The following is a 21,144-nucleotide window of genomic DNA, read 5'->3' as shown; positions in this document are numbered from 1 at the left end:
AAAAAACATAACAGAGTGCAGGAGATTATCGTCGGGGGGGGGCAGAGAAGTGGAACAGCAGCAAGGGTGGGGGGGTGTGTGGTGTGAGGGGGTGCACATCAGCTGGGAGGTGGCAGGGAGCCTGCATGACACGTGTGGCAGCCAGAATGAGATCATCTCCATCTCCAAACACAGGCTTTATCTTTCCATCTGACACAAAACATCCCCCCCCTCCACACACCAAAATCAGCATAGGAAGCGTCGACAGCAAACTAGCTTGGAGCGAGTTTAGTGGGTGACCTACATGCAGTTCCATCCCTGCTGCTGAAATTAACCGCGTCTCCTCTCTCCTCCTGCCTCCCAGCCGGAGACGTGAACCACCTCCTCGATCCAGCTCCCACACCGCTGTCCCACCTGCTGTCCAAGGTTCAAAGCGACTACTCTGAGTTTCCAAAACACAAGGGAGATGTGAGACAGCCAATACCTTCTTCTGACCTGGAAATAACATCCTCAAATTCAACAGCACGACAGTGAGATCTCATTTGAAATAAGACGTAGTCATCCTATCACACATTAAACCATCCTCTCCGTTATATATTATTCTCGCAATTTGACATTGTCCGTTCATTTATTTATTTTGCAACCCATGCATATCTTTCACAGGAAATGCAAGCGTGCAAGTATTTCCAAGGCATATTTATGTAGGGACATTTTTCAAGCAGGAAAACAAAGGTAGTTGCGATGTAGCCATCCCTGCGTGTGATGAAAGCAGAGTACGACTCACAGCTTCAGAATCAACATCGGTTTTTGCGTTTTCATCAGTATTTCTCCCTCACAGCCCTTTTTTAACATCGCATGTTCTTCATCGCCCTATATCCATTAATAAGAGTGTGCATATCCGTGTGGTTAAGCATGGCGGACAGAATAATTTATTGTGAAGACGGCAAACTATAAACATTAATTTAATACCTTTTATGTTATCCGAGACGATGCTCAAGGCTGGTATGTAATATTCACAGATATTTGTACACAGAGCCATCTGACTCGGCTCGTGTTTTTGCCCGTCGACCAGGTGGCTGGTAATGCCGAGCTGTATCTTATACAATTTCTATCGTGATTCCCACTGGATGATGTTTTGTGGATAATTTAAGAGGCCACGTGCATGTGGGTTTGGTGTTAGCATTACAAGCTCCAGCCCTTGTTAAAATGGAAGGGAATTATCAGTGCAGGCAACTGGCAAACCCTTAAAACAAAAAAAGCCCTCCACCTTTTGCCCTGGCTCTCTGTTGACTTCACAGTAAGGAGTCTGTGTTCCCTGCATGTTTGCTAAAATCCCACAGCAGGTAAAAACAAATAGTCATTGCCCCCTCGGCCACCCCCCTCTCTCATCAGCAATCCCCCCTGAGCCGCAGACATGTAGCTCACGGCCCCAGCTCTGACTGGCAGTCTGCTGGATGGACCTCATGCATATGAATAGCTGTAGGTGTGTGAGTGTGTGCGTGTTATTTTATTTTCATAGGTGAATGTTCATTTGCAATGGTAAACGTGGTCTATTGCGCTATCGCTGGCACTCCTGATGCACACCAGCAATGATTTGTCAGGCTCGGCATTCTGGGAGAATGTTTGTGGTGCTCAACATGGTGCTCTGATCCAACGGGTACTGTGTCTGTTCCATCCCAGGGGTTTTCATTGTGTTTCAAGTAGGACAAAGACGTACAACGCAATGTGGGAAATGCCGGCAGGTAGGGTGACGCTCGATGGCGGCAATGACAACCCACGCCTCCTTGAAACCGGCGTCATCAAAAAACACTCTCGCATGTGTATCTGTTAGCGCTTTTATCACGTTTCCAGAATCCAAGCCAAATCTACACACTCGTGGAAATTTTACTTACTAACAAAAATGTTCTGAGGGCAAAAGGAAAAATGATTGGTTCAGAGAGATAACCAATGAGATTGCAGAGGAGGTGGGTCCTAACAACTAGAGGAGGCAGAATCAACCAATCAGCTGTCCTGGTTCCACCTCCTCTAGTTGCTTGTACCCACCTCCTCTACAATCTGATTGGGTATCTCTCTGAACCAGTCATATTTCCTTTTGCCCTCAAAACACAAAGCTTATTAGACGATGTGTTGGACAGCAGCAGTTACCTAGCGCCAATGCCTTGCCCTAATCTCTGGCTATAAGAACCTGTTTGAGTGGTTTACAGCCACAAAGCCAGGACAGTGAGACCTAAAAACAGCTTTTGACCTCAACTACTGAATACTCTGACCCCTCCCAGCCTAGGATGAGGTCTGTTAAAAGAACTAATATTTCTGCACTTTTAACTCTGATACTACACCTATTTATTTATCGCTTACTCTGCTTCCATGCAAAACTTGCAGACCAGTTTACGCAATCCTTCCTGCACAAATTCTGTGGTTACCTGTATCTATTGTCTGTCTTAATATGCATGTCTGAAAATGTCATGTTAGTATTAATTTGTATATAATGTTTCAGTATTCTACTTACTGACTTTGATTATGACTTGACTTTGACTTGACCAGATAACGCCGGAGGCGTTGCTACCCAGAGGGCTCAGATTAGAAAAAGACCCCAGCAATCTCACAACCATCTCGAACATCATGGCCTGAAATGCCAGAAGCTCAGTCCAGGGTTTCTCGGCAAGCATTGAACGCTGTGGGTGACATGTCTTGTTAAGTAGTTCACTTGGTTAACATGAGGTAACAAATTACAATTGCAGACCAACGACTTCTAAATGACCAGAATGCTTTGGAGCATAACTTTTTTTTTCATGATTAATGGGGGCCTTTTGGCTTACACAGTTCTGGAGTTTGAGTTACAAGTTCTTTTACTCAAACTCATTACGTTTATTATCAGCTCTGCTAAGGAATTTTAAGATAACTCATCTGAGGTCTACCGAACCTGGCAGAGCTAGGCTGCGACTTCATACAAAGAGTCAAGGGAGACTGTCTACCAAAGACAGATGAAATATTTTCGGGAGGCACTGTCTATTTTTTATTTTTTATAAGAATTCTTCAGTGCAGTAGGGTGGAACATATGCCCATGTGATGTCAAGCTGTCCTCGGTCAAACAAAAAAAATATGTAATAAGTTGCAGTCTTTTTGCAGGTGGCCGGATATCTTCCTCTCTTACTGCTGTTGATCTCACTAGTCTTGGTGGCTCCGCGACCCAGTGGAGTCTCACCCAAGTCCAGGAGGATTACTCTTTAGTGGTGACTCCAGCACACTGCCTCCTGCCCGCCCGGGGTCTTATCTCTATGGAAACTAAGCACTGAGGAAGCACACAAGACAGCAGAGAGAACACATACAGGCTCGCTGAGCTGAGCTTCAGCTGCACCCACCGTGGGGGGAAATAGTCATCTGTTGCCTGACCTTTGACCTTTCTTAAGAATGTAGGCAGCAGGAATCAGAAAGCACAGAATGTCACGTATATTTCTATGAATGTATTTTCTGCACTCTAGTATTCTATATATCTAGAAGTGAGAGCCTCCCGCTCACTCTGTACATTTACTGTGCATGTCCACTGACCTCACAAATCATTTTTATGGAACACAACAGCACAGATCCTAGCTGTAAGGTGGATTGATTTAGGTTTTTTCAATTATCCACATTCGATGTAAGGAATGAAATAGCATGAGGGAACGCTAACAGCAACAGCCTGCAAAGTGGAGCAGGGGTTTGTAATCCTACTGCTTTTTATCCCATATGATAAATGTTGTATTACTACAGTTTTGCCAGTGTTTCTCAACCCAGTCGTCACTGGCTCACAGACACTGCGTATTTGTGTTCTCTCTTTCAGCTACTAAGACACCCATGGCAGATATTTAGAGTTCTTGATTGTCTAGAAGCTGGGAGGGAGCAAAACCGTGGAACTGCTGGAGGTCCCCCAGGACTGGGTTGGGGACACTGCTTTCAGCACCAAGTTCATTGCAAGTTCTCCAGCCAGGGTAGCAAGAAATGGTGTGTTGTACAAGTACTGCAGAGGTCTTGGGTTCGAATCCTGGTTGCTTCTGATAAATCAGTGAAAAGGAGGTTCCCTGCATGCCCAGACATGCTGCCATGCTTAGTGTTTCATGTAATCTTGTAAAACTATGGGCTACATTTCAAGCAGTAATGTCTCCGTTTCAAAGGCTCGCTATCAATCTTCAATAACATGTGATAAAAGTCCAACTTTCACTGCACAACTTTGTATTGCCACATTTCAAGTATGTGAACTCTCTTGTTATTAAACAACATAAAGAAAATGCGAGGAGCGAGTCTGTCTCCGTGGGTTAACAACACGCTCGGGTGGACGCGAGTAGCATCCCACATGCTGTCAAATGTGCCCAACTGTTCCGATTCTCTTATTGCTCCTGAACATGAGTGATTTCTCACCTGACAGGTAGAACCGTGACCATTAATCAGCACGCAAGGTGAGCGAACTCAGCAGAACATTGCAAGATCAAATTCCAGGAACACCACTTCTGTACCTCTTAAAAAGGCACTCAGCCTGAATTACTTCAGTAAAATGGCCTGCTGTGTGGATTTATAAATTACGAAGAATGGCTGTTTAAATCAGAAATAGGTTGTATTTTTGTTTTTGCACTGGCCTTTTTTCAAGTTTAGTTTGACAGATGATTGAACTGTTTACAGAATTATGTAATAATTTAATTATTAATAATTAAATAGCACTCGGAAAACCAGGGTTGTAACACACGGATACACACACGCATCTTTGTGTTTATTCCTTTGTGGGGACCATCCACTCATTTCTATGGGGAAAAACCCTAATCCCAACAATAACGACCTGAACCCCTACCAGCCATAACCCTAAGCATCGGTAACCAACCAAAATTGAGTTTTCCCTTCGTGGGGACCGAAAAAAGTGTTCCGAACAACCAGTTTTTATAACATTTGGTGCCCACGATGAAGTATATACACAACCACCCCCCCCCCCCCAAACAAACACACATAGGTAAAATGTGATTGTCGACCAGCTGACTTCCTGTGCCCAAGAGCCAGTCGTTTGCCCTAGAAATTCTTTAATCATCCCTAAATCATCTGATATTTCCATTACATCAGCACAAGGCCTGCAGTATTGATGCTACTCTCCGATTTAATCCTCATTGTCTCAATTATGTAGAGTGTTTACCCGGCCCTGTACGTCAATCAGAGAATAATACAGGCATTTTCTGTACAGCTCTGTTTTATGAATGTGTATGACAAAATAATGACCCCATTAAGAACGCGGATCTATTTTTTCTGACATTTTTACTAACTGCATCTCTCATGAGGAATTTCCAGGGTTTGAGCTCTGATGCTATTGTGGGGAGTCAGATGTTTATCCTCTGAAGCTTAGTGCATAAAAGTGAAAAAGCTGCATTTGAAATTCTAACAAACAATCACAGCTGCTGATATTTCAAAGATGACCCAGACCTCATTTATTTTGGTTAGTGGCTTTTGTTACCAGTTTCCATTCCGTCCTACAGTCGTTCTTTGCATAAGATGGTGGGCATCTTATGATGGAATTTGCTGCCATCTCCTTTAGCTTAGATTCCACTACCTCGGCACCACCTGTCCTGCCCTCTGTCCGAAACAGGAGACAAGGGTGAGAGTGAGATGTACTGTAGCAGGAAGTGGGGGTGGGGGCTAAGCAGCCCATGGAGGGACTCCAGTATGTACAAAAGATTCTAGTACTTACTCAGGGGTATACACTTTAGTCAGTTGGCCGGTGTGAGATTTTCAATTAGAGACAGGTCTGCACATGCATTTACATGTGTGTCGTAGTTGTATTATCTTGTTAATAGTTTGTAAGGTTTGAAAACTACCCCAACGCTTTTGGTATAGTTAATTTTGGGTTTATAATGGAATAATACAGATTTATGGTTAAGGGGTGGGTAGGGGTTAAGGCTGTCATTGCTGGGATTAGGGTTTTGCCCATAAAAAAAAGGGAAGGTCCCCACAAAGATATAAGTACAGGTCTGTGTGTGTGTGTGTGTGTGTGTGTGTGTGTGTTTGTGTGTGTGGAGCGGGGGGGTATTGGACAGTTCAATATTATCATGTGTCCTGATATTTTTATATTATACTATCATACATTATTTATTTTAGATATCGCCGAGCCCTGAGCTCAGTAAAACAATCAAACTATGCAATAAAAATCTTACTCTGCGTGACCTTCTAGCCACCAGTAAACACAAATTAAAAACAAATCAAGGTGTCGCAATAAGATAATAAATATGTCGACAATAAATATGTAAGACAATAAAAACCCTGCAATGCAAACCGTAATGCAAATATTGTGAGTATTGCAAAGGAGCAGATAGCCTACACTCTACTGCAAACTTGGGTTTCCCATCTTGGTACAGCTATCTGTTTACTGCAGCTGACCCATTAAATAGTTTATTAAATTCCCCTAATTTAGCCTGGTAACTCAGTAATGGAGTGTGTAGCTCATCTAAGAAGGCTATACAGACTGCTTGCACGGACCAAGGACCCCCCAGAATCATTTTTCACACACCTGACCTACTACTTTAATTTTGCAGTTGTTCCATTCTGTTCCATTACATCTTCACTCAGCTAAACTCTATTGTACCGTTTTTTTTTTTTTTGGGCAAATAATTTTTTTTTTTGTTGTATCGACCTACCTGGGCTGTAGTAAATTATCGCGTGGCCGAGAGTGCATTCTGTACATCGTGCTCGGAGATTGCAGGATGCAGGATACAGGGCTTGCTGCTGTTCTGCAAATATATAATATAACTGCTGCAGGTAAAGTCTCCAGGTACAGGGATTATATCCTATGGAACATGCAGCTATTTTAAGGAATTACCTGACAGTCTAAGTACTTAAGACTGATGACCTATTTTTAGTTCAGGCAAGCCTCTTAATTAAGCATACAATAAATCATGCTCTTGGTGCAGATCTACATGGCCTAAGTTCTTTTTCAATACATCCACCATTTCGTTTCTCTCCTGTATCTGCTATCTGTGCTCTGGGCAAGCGTCAGCAGAACGTGACCTTAAAGGCCATCAAGCTCAACACACGCCATGGGCACCGAAACACTGCAGGCTGACCTGCTGACCATCCTTGGCTGAACAGAAGACAGTCATTCCAGGCCAAACTTTAGTATATAACTCAGAAACTTATTTCTGAGTTATATAATGTTGGCGTACCCGGAAGGGGCAGCAAGTTGACCTCAGACCCATGCAGATTCCTCTCTCCTATATCTACTAGAGGAGTTTTTCATTTCCTCTTCCCAGTTGACTCCTGGCTATTTTTCCGCTCATAGTTTTTGCTGCTGTATAACATGACCCATCGTTATGTTAGTCCACGGATTTGTTTCTGTCGAATCTTAGGTAGACGCTTTCGGGGCACCTACGTTGTGAACAATTAGATTTTATCTGAAATCAATTGAATTAAATCTAATATGAAGTACTGGATCATTAACTGTTTTGATCGAAATGCTTTAATGAGAAATATTAGGCAAGATTACAATAATCCCCCATTAAAGTAAATTGATGCTTGGGTATAGTTTACATCTAACTGTAGCCTTAGAGTTCAAGATGGTGAAGAAAGGTGCTCTCAAAATCTGCAATTTACTTTAAATACTTGTGTCCTTATTAACTCTGTCAGCAGTGATGTCTGGCAAAGATGTGAAAATAAGCAGACATCAGCAATCAACATCCTTATAGCGATGGACACTATGACACTTCATGAACCATTTGCTGTTTTTTTTTATGCCACTAGATGGTGCTCTCAGTACAAAAAAGAGGCACAAAGCATGCCCCAAATCAAACTTAGAGCACTATCTTGTGTGGTCAGAAAAGACAGTAAATTGTATCCTTACTTCTATTTAGTACATCATCCATACTTCTGCTTCATACAAATTCATAATACTCACCACTCCAATGATTGAAGGCCTTGCGGTTACATCTCTGAAATTCACTTCCAAAGCTACCACGAAATTTTAATATGACTCTCAGTTTTTGACCAGCTATGTCATCTGTTATTGAAGGCCTTCTTGAAAAGCCAAGTGGGTTTCAATACACTTTATTTTTATATAGCGCCTTTCCAAATATAGTTTATCCAAAGGACTTCAAGAATGGTCATTCACCAGGGAAGGTACATTTCCCAGCAGGACATATGACATATATCAGCAAGAACAGCGACACCGTCCGGCTGTTTGAGAGTCTCGTACCCACATGAAGATGGTAAACAGTCAGCAGCATTGGATCAAGTGCCATTATTCTCCAGGAGAGGGAATCACAAAGACGTGATCCAGTCCCTAGGAGGCACAATGCAAAGAAAGTTCATTATGACTTGCTGGCTCTGCTATCCATTCTGGGGGCTGATTAAAATGACTGTGAAGAATTCCTCCCCCCACTTCTCGATTTTAACCCACTTTGCTCAGGCCAGGAGGATCTCCAGAGGAATGCACACCTTACCAATTTCACGTACTGGCACTTGCACTAACAGCGTTAACCGAACACCTTACGAAGCCTCCATGTATTTTTAATAGGGCTTCCCCCAAATTAGTCAAATTGTCTCTCATTAACACTATGTGTGTGATTTCGGCACGCACCTTCATTTAGTTATGGTGTTTTGAACCTCTGTTATATTTGTATGAGCTCACATGCTGCTGTTTATAATCAGCAGCAAGCAATTTAAAACTTTACGTCATCATTCCTATTAAGTCTATATCTCCTATACCTATAACTCTAACCTATAACTTTTTTTGTTATTTTTTTCCTTAAGGGATTTTTGTTTGTTTCGTCTTTCTGTTGGGTCAGGGCAAGCCTGTATCGCTGCGGGCTTATAGAAATCACGATAGATAAGACTGAGGTGTGAGGTCTGGATGGAGATCACAGAGATCGAGCCCTGACCTCCCCCCTCCCCAGCGGAGGGGGGACTGATATCCATGACTCCAGCGCCATGTAGAGCGATAAAATGGTGTAAACACTGATGGTGAGGAACCGTACTGGTACACAAAGGCAGGCACCGTAATCTCAAGGACGGGGATGAGACCCTAGGGGAGGTACATGACACCTTCCTCACGGGGACGATTTGGCCCTGACTGGGGCTTTTATAGGCATTCCCCCCCCCAGTGACCTGTCCCATTTTGCTGGCACAGGAAAAGCTGAAGTCCCTAGACCAAAATAACGGAGGTGGGCACCATTTATTTCTTTTCTAATTCTTTTCTAATTTAGTCCCTTTGGGGATATATCAGTCTATAAATGTGTTGGTTGTTTTAAGCGTTCTCCTTCTAATGCTATTAGTGTGCTCTTTGCTAGACATTGCTCTTTTTACCTAGATACCATATTGATGTTTGTTTGTTTTTCTCTTCTTTCCGGTCTCTTTCTTCAACAAGCTGTGTGCACAGGGTACTGCACTGGCTTCAGGACATTAATTTCTTCTGGAAGACCTGTAAGAACAAAGAATTCATTTAGGGCTTATGCAGGGTAATCCTAATGATATAAAACAGTGCATTTAGTACTGTGTTTATTGACTCTACTAATAATGGTGAATAGTGCACGATGATGTCATTCACATAGACACAAGCAGGCCACCGCTTTGTAGGTGGCAGTATTGACAAGCGCCGGAATGAATGACTGCACACCGCCTTGTTTACTCTGCAGCCACTGGAAGTTCTTGCGGAATTAGCATCCATCAAGCAGCCAGGCAGAGCCTCCCTCCTCCGCATTCTGTGTGAACTCGGGACTGAACAGATGGATGCCATCGTGTCGGGGGGAGGGGGGCAGTGACTCCAGCCACTGAGATGAGTTTATAATGGGGCTGGTGATTGAGGCCCAGGCTCAGCAGAGACACCACTGCCAACCACTGCCAAGCTCACCAGCACATTCCAGGCCTCGGGTCCCTCTGCTGGTTGTGTGTCCACATGTAGATCCCTCTGTTAGTCATTCTCCTGGCTAAAAATGTGCTACGCGCATCATTCACAGGTCAATGGTTCCTCTCTGGTGTGCGTTGTTACCGATCTACTGTTGCTGTCAGGGGAAAGGGATTCTGGGAAGCATCTGCTCTTCACAGGCTATACTCCAGCAGCGAAGAGTACAGCCGCTGCATAGATCTCATTACTGGCCGACTCAACAGCATCAATAGCGATGTCTGTAATTGCTGTGGTTCTTCTACTTGTCACGGGCTGACCGGCAGCGTGCGTTTACTGTGGCATGGAGGCAACTGCCGCAGCCTTTTCTCCAGAAGCTGGACGACTTGCCCTTAGGTGGCTGGTATTCCACAAATCACAGTTAGGGCAGACCTTTAGCAGAGCTTTGGTATCCTATTACCACCAAGACTATCTGATGAGCTGGAGCAAGGACTGGGAAAGGCAGTTAGGATACAGCTAATGTGCTAGAGTGACAGAAATCAATGCAGAAGGCTGGAGCATGAAGTGCTGAAATACATAAACAACTATAAACCCCTTAAATGAGGCAATGGAGTCAACTTCGAGACAGAGCACAGCACATGATCCACTTTACTGTCTGCCAAAACAAGCACAGAGTACAAGTAAACTTTTAACGCTGAGTACCGCCGCCCTCTAGTGGACAGGTGGACCAATTGTAACCCTGTCAAACAAAGAAATGCAGAATTGGTACATTCTGCTCAGAATGAAAAAGAGTCCTAATAAAAAAGGTTTACTAGTCATTTTTATTAGGTGTTTCAGTCTTTTTAGGCTAATAGCAACAGTCCCCAGCAAGCTTAATTTGTTACTACAAAGATAGACAATAAACAGGATCTCCTATGGGGAACTTCAGGGGTCTGCAGTTTAATATGGGATGCAGACTGCTTCAGTGTAAATAATTTTGCTTTATAAGAGGAAATTATATTTTCGTGAGAATGGCCTATTACACATTGGTGCACTCAATCATCACAGTTGGGCTTGACAAGCCAAGTTGTCCCAGGGAGGGAGAACATTTATATATGTGATTAATAAAACACTGTGGATATTTTTTTTCGCTCCAGTAAAATCCATTACTGATGTAATTTGCACTGTTATTAGCCACAATGTTACATTGTTTTTGCTTTCAATGTTTTGCTAAGAAAATTAATCTCTGTGGCGAACTTGATGCTACAAACCTCATTCCGTTATATTGCATTTAACTTATGAAGTAAAAAACAATTTTGACTCAAATTGTCTCAAGGTTTCTCACAAATTTTCCCTCAGTCTGTTATGTCACCGGTCTATAACCATCAATTTTAGCACTTAGAATTATTATTAAGTGATAGCTTGTTAATATAATATTACACAACAGATCTGCTAAACCGTTAGTGCAGCAAAAGTCAGGCAGCTGGGGAGGCAGCAATTTCTGACTCTGCTGGCTTTGGACTGATCTGGATCTTTCCGCACTTTGGAAACAGGACGTTGTGATGTGTGTGTCGCGGAAGACCCAAGGTGATCCACAGGAGCTGTGTTCGTTTCATTGATTCCTTATGCTAACTTGCAAAAATGCACGGATTGACGTGGCATTCCAGATTTCCCAGAATGCACTGGGATCCTCTGCTGGCCTCCTTTGTTGACGACTTAAAATTCAGCGGTAGTTCCGTCAAACGGGCTTCAAAACGGGGACAGAAATGGATTTTAATACCACGGGGACTGCACATTTGCCCAGCTAATGGGCTAGCAAAGCAAAAATCCACAAACAATGAGTAGGAAAAAAAAGCAGAAACACAGTGATAAGAAAGAGTTAGCGGCTCTATGAGGCCGATAATGAGAAAGTCTGCCTCACAGCTGTACCTTGCCAGCTCTCATATCCCTGCTTATCAGTAACGGAGGCCACAGAGGCGCTGATAACTTTCAGGCCTCTCGACTCCATGCTTCTTGCAGTACAATTATCTGCTTGGAACAATCAATTCCTTTGCTGGCGCCGGGCAGCCGGCTCCTCACTGCTCTCGGATTCCCGTGATCCCCAGCTGCAAAGCATCGACTGTCAGAAGAAATCGGGGCTGTGGGTTTCTGTGTGGGCCACATTCCCTGTCTCCCTAAGGTCTGAAGGGCTCTAGAGAGACTTGGAGAGTCAATTCAATCTGGAGAAGCTGAAAATGTCCTAATAGGTACCAGGTGTGTGTTTCAGTGTGCATGTATGCGAGCTGATTGCTAATTAGCAAATTCTAGCACAAATGGTAAAGACTTGACATAATGATGGAAACCTGGCATGAATCTGCAGTCCCTACAGCCCAGGTCTGAAAGTTGTGGGCTCTTTTCCCCATGAGGTGAAACCCCCGCTGTAGAAAAGGGACCAAAATGTTCTATAACAGTGTTTCTCAACCCAGTCTTACGGGACCCCCCAAACAGTACATATATTTGCTCCCTCGCAGCTTCCAGCCAATCAAGAACACTGAATATCTGGTACAGGTGTATTGGGAGCTGAACAAAAGCCAAGATGCAGAGGTGGAAAGTTCAGATCCAGAAAGTACAAATCCGGGACTAGATTTTGTTTCAACCAACCAGTTGAGTATTCTGTGACTGTGACTCATTATACTCAACTGGTTGGTAGAAACAAAACCTTGGACTAGATTTGTACTTTCTGGACCTGAACTTTCCACCTCTGCTAAGATGTGCACTGTCTGAACTGAGTTGAGAAACACTGTTCTATATAGATACTCCACTGCCAGAAGACTCCACAGAAGGCCTTCATGACAGCTTGGTTCTCATTGCAGTCTAGACTTTCGTACAAAGTGAAATCTGTGCCATTTTTAAGCTCTAAGGAAGAAGTCAAGGGATCTAGCAGAGTAAAAAAACACCCCGTTTGCCAGATACCCAAGAACAACCAGCCATTCAGCACAAATTATCTTCTGCTGTTTGTTCTCACCGCCTTGCATTAGCATTGTAGGGATTTGTAACATCCTCCAGAAAATGAAACTGGTGCAGCGCCTAAAAGCCAGCGAAAATCCTCTTCCTGAACATTAGACGTCTATCTGGCTTTGGATTGCAGGAATCCCGCACCGCATGAATAGTAATGCCGACTGAATCTGCGGAGGTTTTATTAACGCTTTCAATAAGAGCTGCGTCTGGAGATAAGGACGCAGTAATCAAGCGGCACTGGGCGTCTATCTGTGGAAAAACGTGTCTTTTATATGATGGTTTTTTTTCACCGGAATAGGAAGTTTCTCCAAAGTCACTTCTCAAATCTATCTCCAGGAAAAAAAAACAAAAACTGTTGGTTTCTTCTGAAAGCCTTGTGAGGTTTTGAAATATGAATCCCATCGGACGGTCGTTCCTCTGCCTCTCAGCCTGAGACGCAGACAATTCCAGCCAAGGAGGACCGGGCGTCTCTGGCTCCGGCTTGTTTTTTTTTTTTCTACGCTTCCGTTCAGTGGCCACCTCCACACACGACACTTCATTTTCCACATGGCCACCCCAGAGTCGATACCGTGCCGTGAAGACAAATACCAGATAGTAGTCTAACTGATTCGGTTATGGAGTGAACATTAATCATAACGCACTTCACGGGAGTTACATCGGCCAGCCGGTAAACCTTAAGCCATTAATAAATAAAGTGGATGGTCAGTAAATGGATTCATACAGGCTTGTGCCTTCATTATCCAGACACGCCGCGGGACTCTGAAAGTTTAGGAACTGTTGTTGTAAAGCCGTATCTTTTTATAGTCATTATTAGCGGTGATTCTAGGATTTAGGGATCTTAGCCCCTGCAGAAATACAGGAGTAGAGGGAGGGGCTGTGGTAAAATTTGCCAAGCGGGGGATATGGTACTAATCGTAAATGGAATTAGAAAAATCAATTTTCATGGGAGGGGCACTGAAGATCTCCTTAACAGAGAACCGCTTAAGGTAATTACAGTATGAGGGCCAGCCCAAAGCATAAGTGAACTAAGCAGTTGTGTGATATGTATGTTTATTAGCTGTATCTCCTGAGGGAAGTATATTTATTTTACTTTAACAGATAACTATAAAAAAGGGTAGATAACAGGAGATACAGTAAAACCTCGGATTGTGAGGACAATTCGTTCCCGAAACGTGCTCGTAATCCAAAGCACTCGTATACAGTATCAAAGCGAATTTTCCTATTAGAAATAATGGAAATTCCGATGATTCGTTCCACAACTCAAAAATATTCATATAAAATGATTAATACAAAATATAAAGTAAAAATACATAAAACAAATTAACCTGCACTTTACCTTTAGAAAGAATCGTGGATGGTGTGAGGGAAACGAGAGAGAAGAGAAGAGAAGGGTTATTTTGTAGGATGACTTTCACTATAACGGAATCACTGCTATCTGTTGGCTCTAGGAATCATTTTCTTTTTGTGCGACTTAAACAAGGAACCTATCCAATGACAGCCACTTTTGCCTCCTTTCCGATTTCGCGGAAATGTGACATTGCATTGTCGTTAAAGAGATGAATCGTTCGCACTGCCTCACCCTTATTCCGGTGGTGCTTTTCTAAATTTTGACTATACGAGTGACTGAGACCGAGCATGGCAGACAATTACCCACAATCCCACAGTGAGAGAGAGAGAATAACCATCGGCTCAGTTGTGATCACGTGACGCTAGGCAGACAAAGCGTATACATAATACCCGTATTGCAAGACCTCGCTCGTTTATCAAGTTAAAATTTATTTACATTTTTTGCTCATCTTGCAAAACACTCGCAAACGAAGTTACTCACAATCTGAGGTTTGCGTGTGCTTAATAGTTGTAATATCTGTTACTGCTTTGTTTTGGCTGCTTGGGTTTGATTATTTATGCCTGTGAGGGAACACTGGGGGGAGCGTGCACTGTTTTCGTTCATTCTTATAAAGTCACGCAATGGAATAAACTGACAAAACTGTGTCTGTGTTTTTTAAAATGATCTTTTTACCCATTTCAGGGGGTGTAACACTTGCTTAGGGCCCAGTGGCCACCAGGTGGCGCCCTATCTGACCAGGAAGGAAGATGACAATGACAACTAGGTTAATCAAATTTTGCTCAGGGCCCCAATAATGGGCTGGGCCGGCCCTGGTCATTACACACACACACACCTCGTGGTGAGAGAGCAGGTTGGGGCAGGGGTTTGGTAGAGAGACTTGTAGGGTTTGGTAGAGAGGGCTCAGTATGTGGAATTTGCATGATCTCGCTGTGATTGAGCAATCTTGTTCTGGACACTTCCAAATGTGGCATCCTGTGCTTCACCGAAAGCTGCACTGGACAAGCAGTTATGCAAGATGGGTAGATAATAACAACAGATGCTGTCTTATTTCCTTTCAGTGCAGATGCGTGCTAGCTATAATTTTAATAATTAAAAAAAAACTGATGGCTCATTAAAGTTTAAAGTGTTGCAACAATATATTTCCTATTTTCTATCCCTTTCAAAGTTCATCCATAACTCACGGTGTTCCAATATGATCCAAAAACTTGGGATGATGCCCAATTTACAGTTTCCTTAGCCGGGATGTAACTGACAGTAACTCCTTGGCATATTATCCCACCACTGTCTGTGAGCCACATTTGCCAGCCAGAAGTTGTGAGACCCTTTCAATTAGGTGAGGGAGGGATGGTGAAGATTTAGTGCCGTGGTCATGATAAATCGCTAATCCTACGGGCTGAAGTCACTGGAAATGCTTCAAGATTAACAGACACAAACAAATAACTTCCAACGGGCGAATCTTTTCAAAGCTATGGAGAGAGATAGATTGCATAGCCCCGAAAGTCATTAGACAAGAGATAAATGGAAGCCAGTGGTTGAGGAATGCCAGATCCAGGTGAAGTACCGCAGTTATGTAAGAGCGGACAAGACTTTTCCCCGAGGTCTGAATGCCTGTCAGACTGCCTCAGGCTGGAATCTGTGTCCCGGGAGACAGAACCCAAACAAAGGGAAAAGATGACATTTGAAAGGATGAAGTTTGAAGGAAAACAAACAAAGAAATTCTGTATGCTTTCTCTGAATTTCCCACCATGAGATTCATTTTAATGGCAAATTGTGCTTGCATGTCAGTCTAACCAGGCTACCATTTGTGAAAAACTATGACATTCCGGATGACAAACAGATCCGTTGGGTGGGAGGACGGAACGGGGTGATTTATTTTTTTCAGCACCCTGTTGATGAAGTGAGCAACCAGCAAGTTACAGAGTAACCGCTGCAGTCTATAACGTAAAGAGGCGAAATCATCAAGCTAAAAGAACTGACCCATTGCATCTGTATACTCACCCTAACATGCACAGCTCTACACTTTTAAAGCACCTAGATACAGATGAATACGGCGGCTGGTTCTGCAATCTCACCTCGCCTGAAACATCCGCATTCTCCTCGTTTCACACTTTTCAATGACAATTCCTAAAACACCCAACCTACCCAATGCTGAAGGAGCCGTTGTGCAGATCCATGCTTCGGGATGATCATGGTTGACGAGATGATTCGGCAACCTATATCTGTAAGATTCCTCAGAGTTAGAAAGTAATGCTAAGGTATTATGTAACGCAAGAGGGTTGCACAGCTGGAATGAAATCCTCCTCTTGAAGTGTACGTGTTGATGAGCTCAAAAGGGAAATTCCAGGGACCAAACTTGAGAGAAAATAAAAAACCTCACGTTTCCTGTAGTGAATCAACGAATTAATATAAAATAACAAGGACGACCACAATCATTTAGCTGGATGGAGGGCTTTGGAGGCCAGTCTCAATTTGGCGGCAGGGCTTGCAAGGAATGGAAGAAGCGCAGTGCAAGAGCTAGCATTCACTCACTTTCAGTCTCCGATCTGCTATGCTGCCAGCAGGCACAGGCTACAAGACAGATATTAGTCAGCTGTGGTTGCCGGGCCGACAATGCCGAGAGCGAACGCTGATGACAGACACTGTCTGAGGGTTAGACACAGTTCATTACAGGGCCAAACTTCAGGCGCAAGACGGGTTCGGATTCACAGCCCGTAACAGGACCTGTCGACGAGCACTCACAAAAGACCTGCAGATGGCTACATTTACCAGGACTCATGGCCTCAGACTTACTTAACGTTATCAATGCTGTTTTCTATTGAATCATCGGATATTGGGAATGAGTAAAATTACAACGAGAGTGTGAATTCAGACACCATATAACTCTGTAACTAATACACCACTGCCACTTTCACAAAACAGACAATGACAGTGGTTTCACTAGAACTTATATAATAATAATAATAATAATAATAATAATAACAGCAGTAAGCATGATATGGCATTATGGAAGGATGATCCACAGTGCAGTTTATGATCAAACAGGAACTATGATAAAACAGAACTCAAACGAACACAAGGCAGATGGGACCATGAAGGGGCAAAACAACACAATCACAAGGAATAATACACACAAGCAAAAAATATCTACAAAGATCACAAAGAAACACTGGCGGGTTACAAATACGACGACCAACAAAAAACAGAGCAAAGGCAGGCACATAAATGGGTAAACCAAACACTAGGGCTCAGAATAACAAGACACAGGTGAGGGTCATAATCACTAAGCACTAAGACACCAGGAATGGTATGGCCAGCGACACCTGCTGGCCAAACATGGAAACGTCAAACAGGACAGGGCATGCACTGATCCTGAAAATGATAATGATGATGATCATCATCATCATCTTGATCCTGATGAGACTCAAATCCAGAAATCAAGAAGCATTATAATATTCAATATTCTGTTACATAAAAATATCGTTTGTCGCCGCCTAGATACAGAATTACAGTATCTTCAAAATAACTGTTGGGTATTACAGCACATAGCTTACTACAGCCTCCTTAATATTTATTACATTGTATCTACATATTCTTGAAGGATCTCCAGTAAATGATCATATGGCTTTAAGCTTTTCTCTCTATGCATATAGAGTATCATTATTCCCTTTGAGTCCTGATTTCAGACACAGCAGCAAATAAACTGTAGGAGCCTCAGGCTTGTTGGAGATGGAGGGAAAGTTACTGTAGTAACAAGTATTGTCCTGGTTAGTGGGCAAAGATGCAGACTACAGACTCCTGGAGCTGATCTCGCAGACTTCGGCATAAAGTTACAATGAACTCTGAAGGCACCAAACTAAACTGCTGAATAGTGGCAAAAGTAGCACCGAGGGCCAGAAACACTAAGCTAGAGGACCTGAGGATCATGCCTAATTATATGCCTATTTTGTTTAGTCAGTATATGGATTTGTGATGCTGTCAACTCCTTGGTAAAAAAAGGTAGGCTGTTGGCTTCTTAGCAACAGAGCACCTCAAGTGAGACAAACAAGGACCCACCAAAGAAGGCTATGAAAAAGCAAAAAGAAAGAGAGGAAAAACTAAACAACAGAGTAGAAGCCTTCACTTGAGTGCATGCTTTGTTTCTGATGGATGAGGTGGTGTGGACACGTAGAAGGTGGGACTCTGTCCACAGCTCAGATAATAAGCATATTCGTGTCAAATCGAGCGCCGCCAGTCAGCTGCTAGAACCTCAGAGCTCGCGGTCCAATCCCCGCGGTTACCCGCCCGTGGGGAGCAGAGCCAGCCTGACGGAACGACCAGCTACCCGCTGATAAGGCCGCAGACGGGCCGCGTCCGTCTGAGCCTGACGGTCTGCCGTGGGAGGGGATTAGGAGGGAGTCAGCTCTGCAGGGACCCCAGTAGATTAATGGGCTGTCAGGGTATGCTAACCTCTCCGGTACCCACGAAAATGGGTTTGGACTCGCGCCAAGTCTGAGACGGAACTCTCATGCCACCAAGTCGATCGGTGCCGCTGGTCCCGAGACTCATCATCAGACCAGTTACATTTATTGCCTTAGATTATGTCGATTGCTTGTTTTGCTAGTCGTTGATGACTGATCAGTTAGTCGCTCACCTCAAGCTGCCAGCTGCATTTAAACCGCGCAAGGAGCTGCCTTTGTTTACGAAGGCAAAGTATGCATGACAACCAGAATTATCATGATGGGATGGCATCATCTCTGACTCATTTGTAGCCAGGGACTTTAGTACTCCTGCATTTTGGGCAGCTGCAGAATGAGTTTCTTGCAGTATGAAACTTAATGACGAGACCGTATAAGACTCAATGATGAAATTATAAGAATTAGAGTCGAGACTTTATAAGACTTAATGATGAAACTTTATAAGGATTGATGTCATCTAAGTCTGACAACTCACTAGATACTGAGCGTGTTTTACTCTTTACTACAGTATGAGCACTCTGACTTTACATCATGAACATCTGAGCAATATCTACACTCTCCCACAGGACATCAACATAGAGACTGATCGTAATTTTAGGCCAAAGATCAACATTTCAGTCAAGCACCTTCTGATTTTTGTGTGTCAGATATTGTCGCATAATGTTAAAGGCACATGTTTCTTTATTGCATAAGCACAGAGCGCATGGTTATAAAAAAACGTAAGGATTAGGCGTGCATCGTGTGACATACCGTACATTTTTTAAACCAATTGGTTCTTTGAGATTTTTACATACAAAACTCTCTTCTCCCTGCATCAAGCTTCCGGTGTTATAAAACCCATAAATATGTGATGCACTGGGCAGCTTTCTTTACAGCCCAGATGGCAGATAGAAACCCATATTTTAAGGTAATGAAGGTGTCTCCTCTGAAAGGTTTTATAGGTGCCAGAGGTTTGGGCTGTCAACTCACACTGATTGCACGTCAAGTTCAAGCACTGACACAACTGATGATGATTATTATCCCCGGATGGAGAATGTGGTGTAAAAGCCATGTCACCCCTTTCTCATTTGTTCCTCCTCGATTTATCCCACATTAAGCGAATCTGCCCTCACTCATGGGTGCTGCAGAAACACATCCTCGAAGGAAGACGCCCCCCCCGATGGAAATGAACACATCCAGAGACAGATGAATGATGGAGGGCCACATTTCCCAGATGCACAGCGTCTTTAAGACAAGGCCTGGGTTAATGTGGTCGCCGACCAGTTTGTTCTTCGCACCCTGGAGGGGTGGGACGCAATCTTCGTAACCGGACCGATCAAAAGAGCATTTCCCAAGATTGGCCTGAACAGTCTTGGAAAACTCCATCAAAGTCTGAAGACAGAGTTAAGCAAAAATAAATCAGTGTGACCGTGTTATAAATACTAAAAGAATTTAGATGGATTAGCGAGGCAGTCTTTTTTTTATGGGTGAATTTGGGGAGGAATAGAAGTGAATGGGAACGATTTAAGACAGATGCTGAAAAGAGTCATGGGTGCAACAAAGTTTAAAATAATGGGAAGCAAACTGTAACTAGCTCTTAGCCTGAAAAAACATTTCTCCAACACCAAAGTGAACGCTTATAAAATCTCACCACACATTCACATGGGTTCTCTCATGGGCTCCGCGGCTCTCTGACATCATAGTGCAACTGCATGACTTCATCTGTGACATCACAAACACCACGCACACACAAACACAGGCCTGTGACTGCCGTCATGCCTCCAGGTGGCATTGCTATCAAAAGCCAACTTCTGGCAGAGCTAGTAAAAGCTCCACTTCATCTCCTACAAAGCTTTGCTTCTCCATTGGAATATGCCAACCTGAATGAAACAAATCTCTTTCAGGGGCCTTTTTAATTGAACATGTAAAAAAATAATGTAAAAAAAAATGACTGGTAGTTCCAAGCTGCATAATACATGGTGCACCCACTTTTGGGGTCCTTTGTGTGGTATGCGGTGACCCCCCAAACAGCCCTACAAAAAACACCCAAAAAGCAGAATAAATGATACAAACAGCAATAATGTCCCAGTGCAGCAATGAAAAATCAGATGTCCTGCCTCATCTTGACCATAACGGAGAGTCAGAAACATTGTGGTTTCTTCAGATTCAGCTGTTGTGTGATGCGTTTACTTGAAATCATTATTTGGAAAGAAACTGCCTTGCGCCTTAGGTGTAAATCACTGGGAAGCGGTGTTGGGCATTTCGAGTCCAGAAACTACAAATCCAGACCAAGATTCTGTTTCTACCAACCAGGTGAGTCCCCTGTGACTGTGGCTCTTTATGCTCAGCCGGTTGGTAGAAACAAACTCCTGCTCAGGATTTGTAGATTCGGGATCTGAAATGCCCAACCTCATAGTATGTTAGGGATTCAAAAAATGGTCACCAAATCCACATGAAGGTTTCTGTCCCACTTTAGAATTCCTCCACATTTGTAAATGTCTTGTTGAATCACTCAGGAATCCTTCAAAACAGCTGGCATGAGATTCTCCCACTTTCCTTCGCACAATGGGCAT

General features: G+C 43.4%; 1 long non-coding RNA gene across 1 annotated transcript; it reads right to left on the bottom strand.

The window, feature by feature from the left end:
- Positions 1-283: 283 nt before the first annotated feature.
- Positions 284-14,452, bottom strand: LOC125726328 (uncharacterized). The gene is made up of 3 exons (XR_007388157.1): positions 14,370-14,452; positions 9,280-9,394; positions 284-421 (listed from the first exon to the last, which is right to left on the bottom strand). It is a non-coding gene; the product is annotated as an uncharacterized LOC125726328 (long non-coding RNA).
- Positions 14,453-21,144: the final 6,692 nt, after the last annotated feature.

Source organism: Brienomyrus brachyistius, unplaced genomic scaffold, assembly GCF_023856365.1.
Source record: "Brienomyrus brachyistius isolate T26 unplaced genomic scaffold, BBRACH_0.4 scaffold70, whole genome shotgun sequence".
NCBI classification, from domain to species: domain Eukaryota; kingdom Metazoa; phylum Chordata; class Actinopteri; order Osteoglossiformes; family Mormyridae; genus Brienomyrus; species Brienomyrus brachyistius.
The sequence above is the reverse complement of the archived record's forward strand: the minus strand, read 5'-3'. Positions and strand labels throughout refer to the sequence as shown.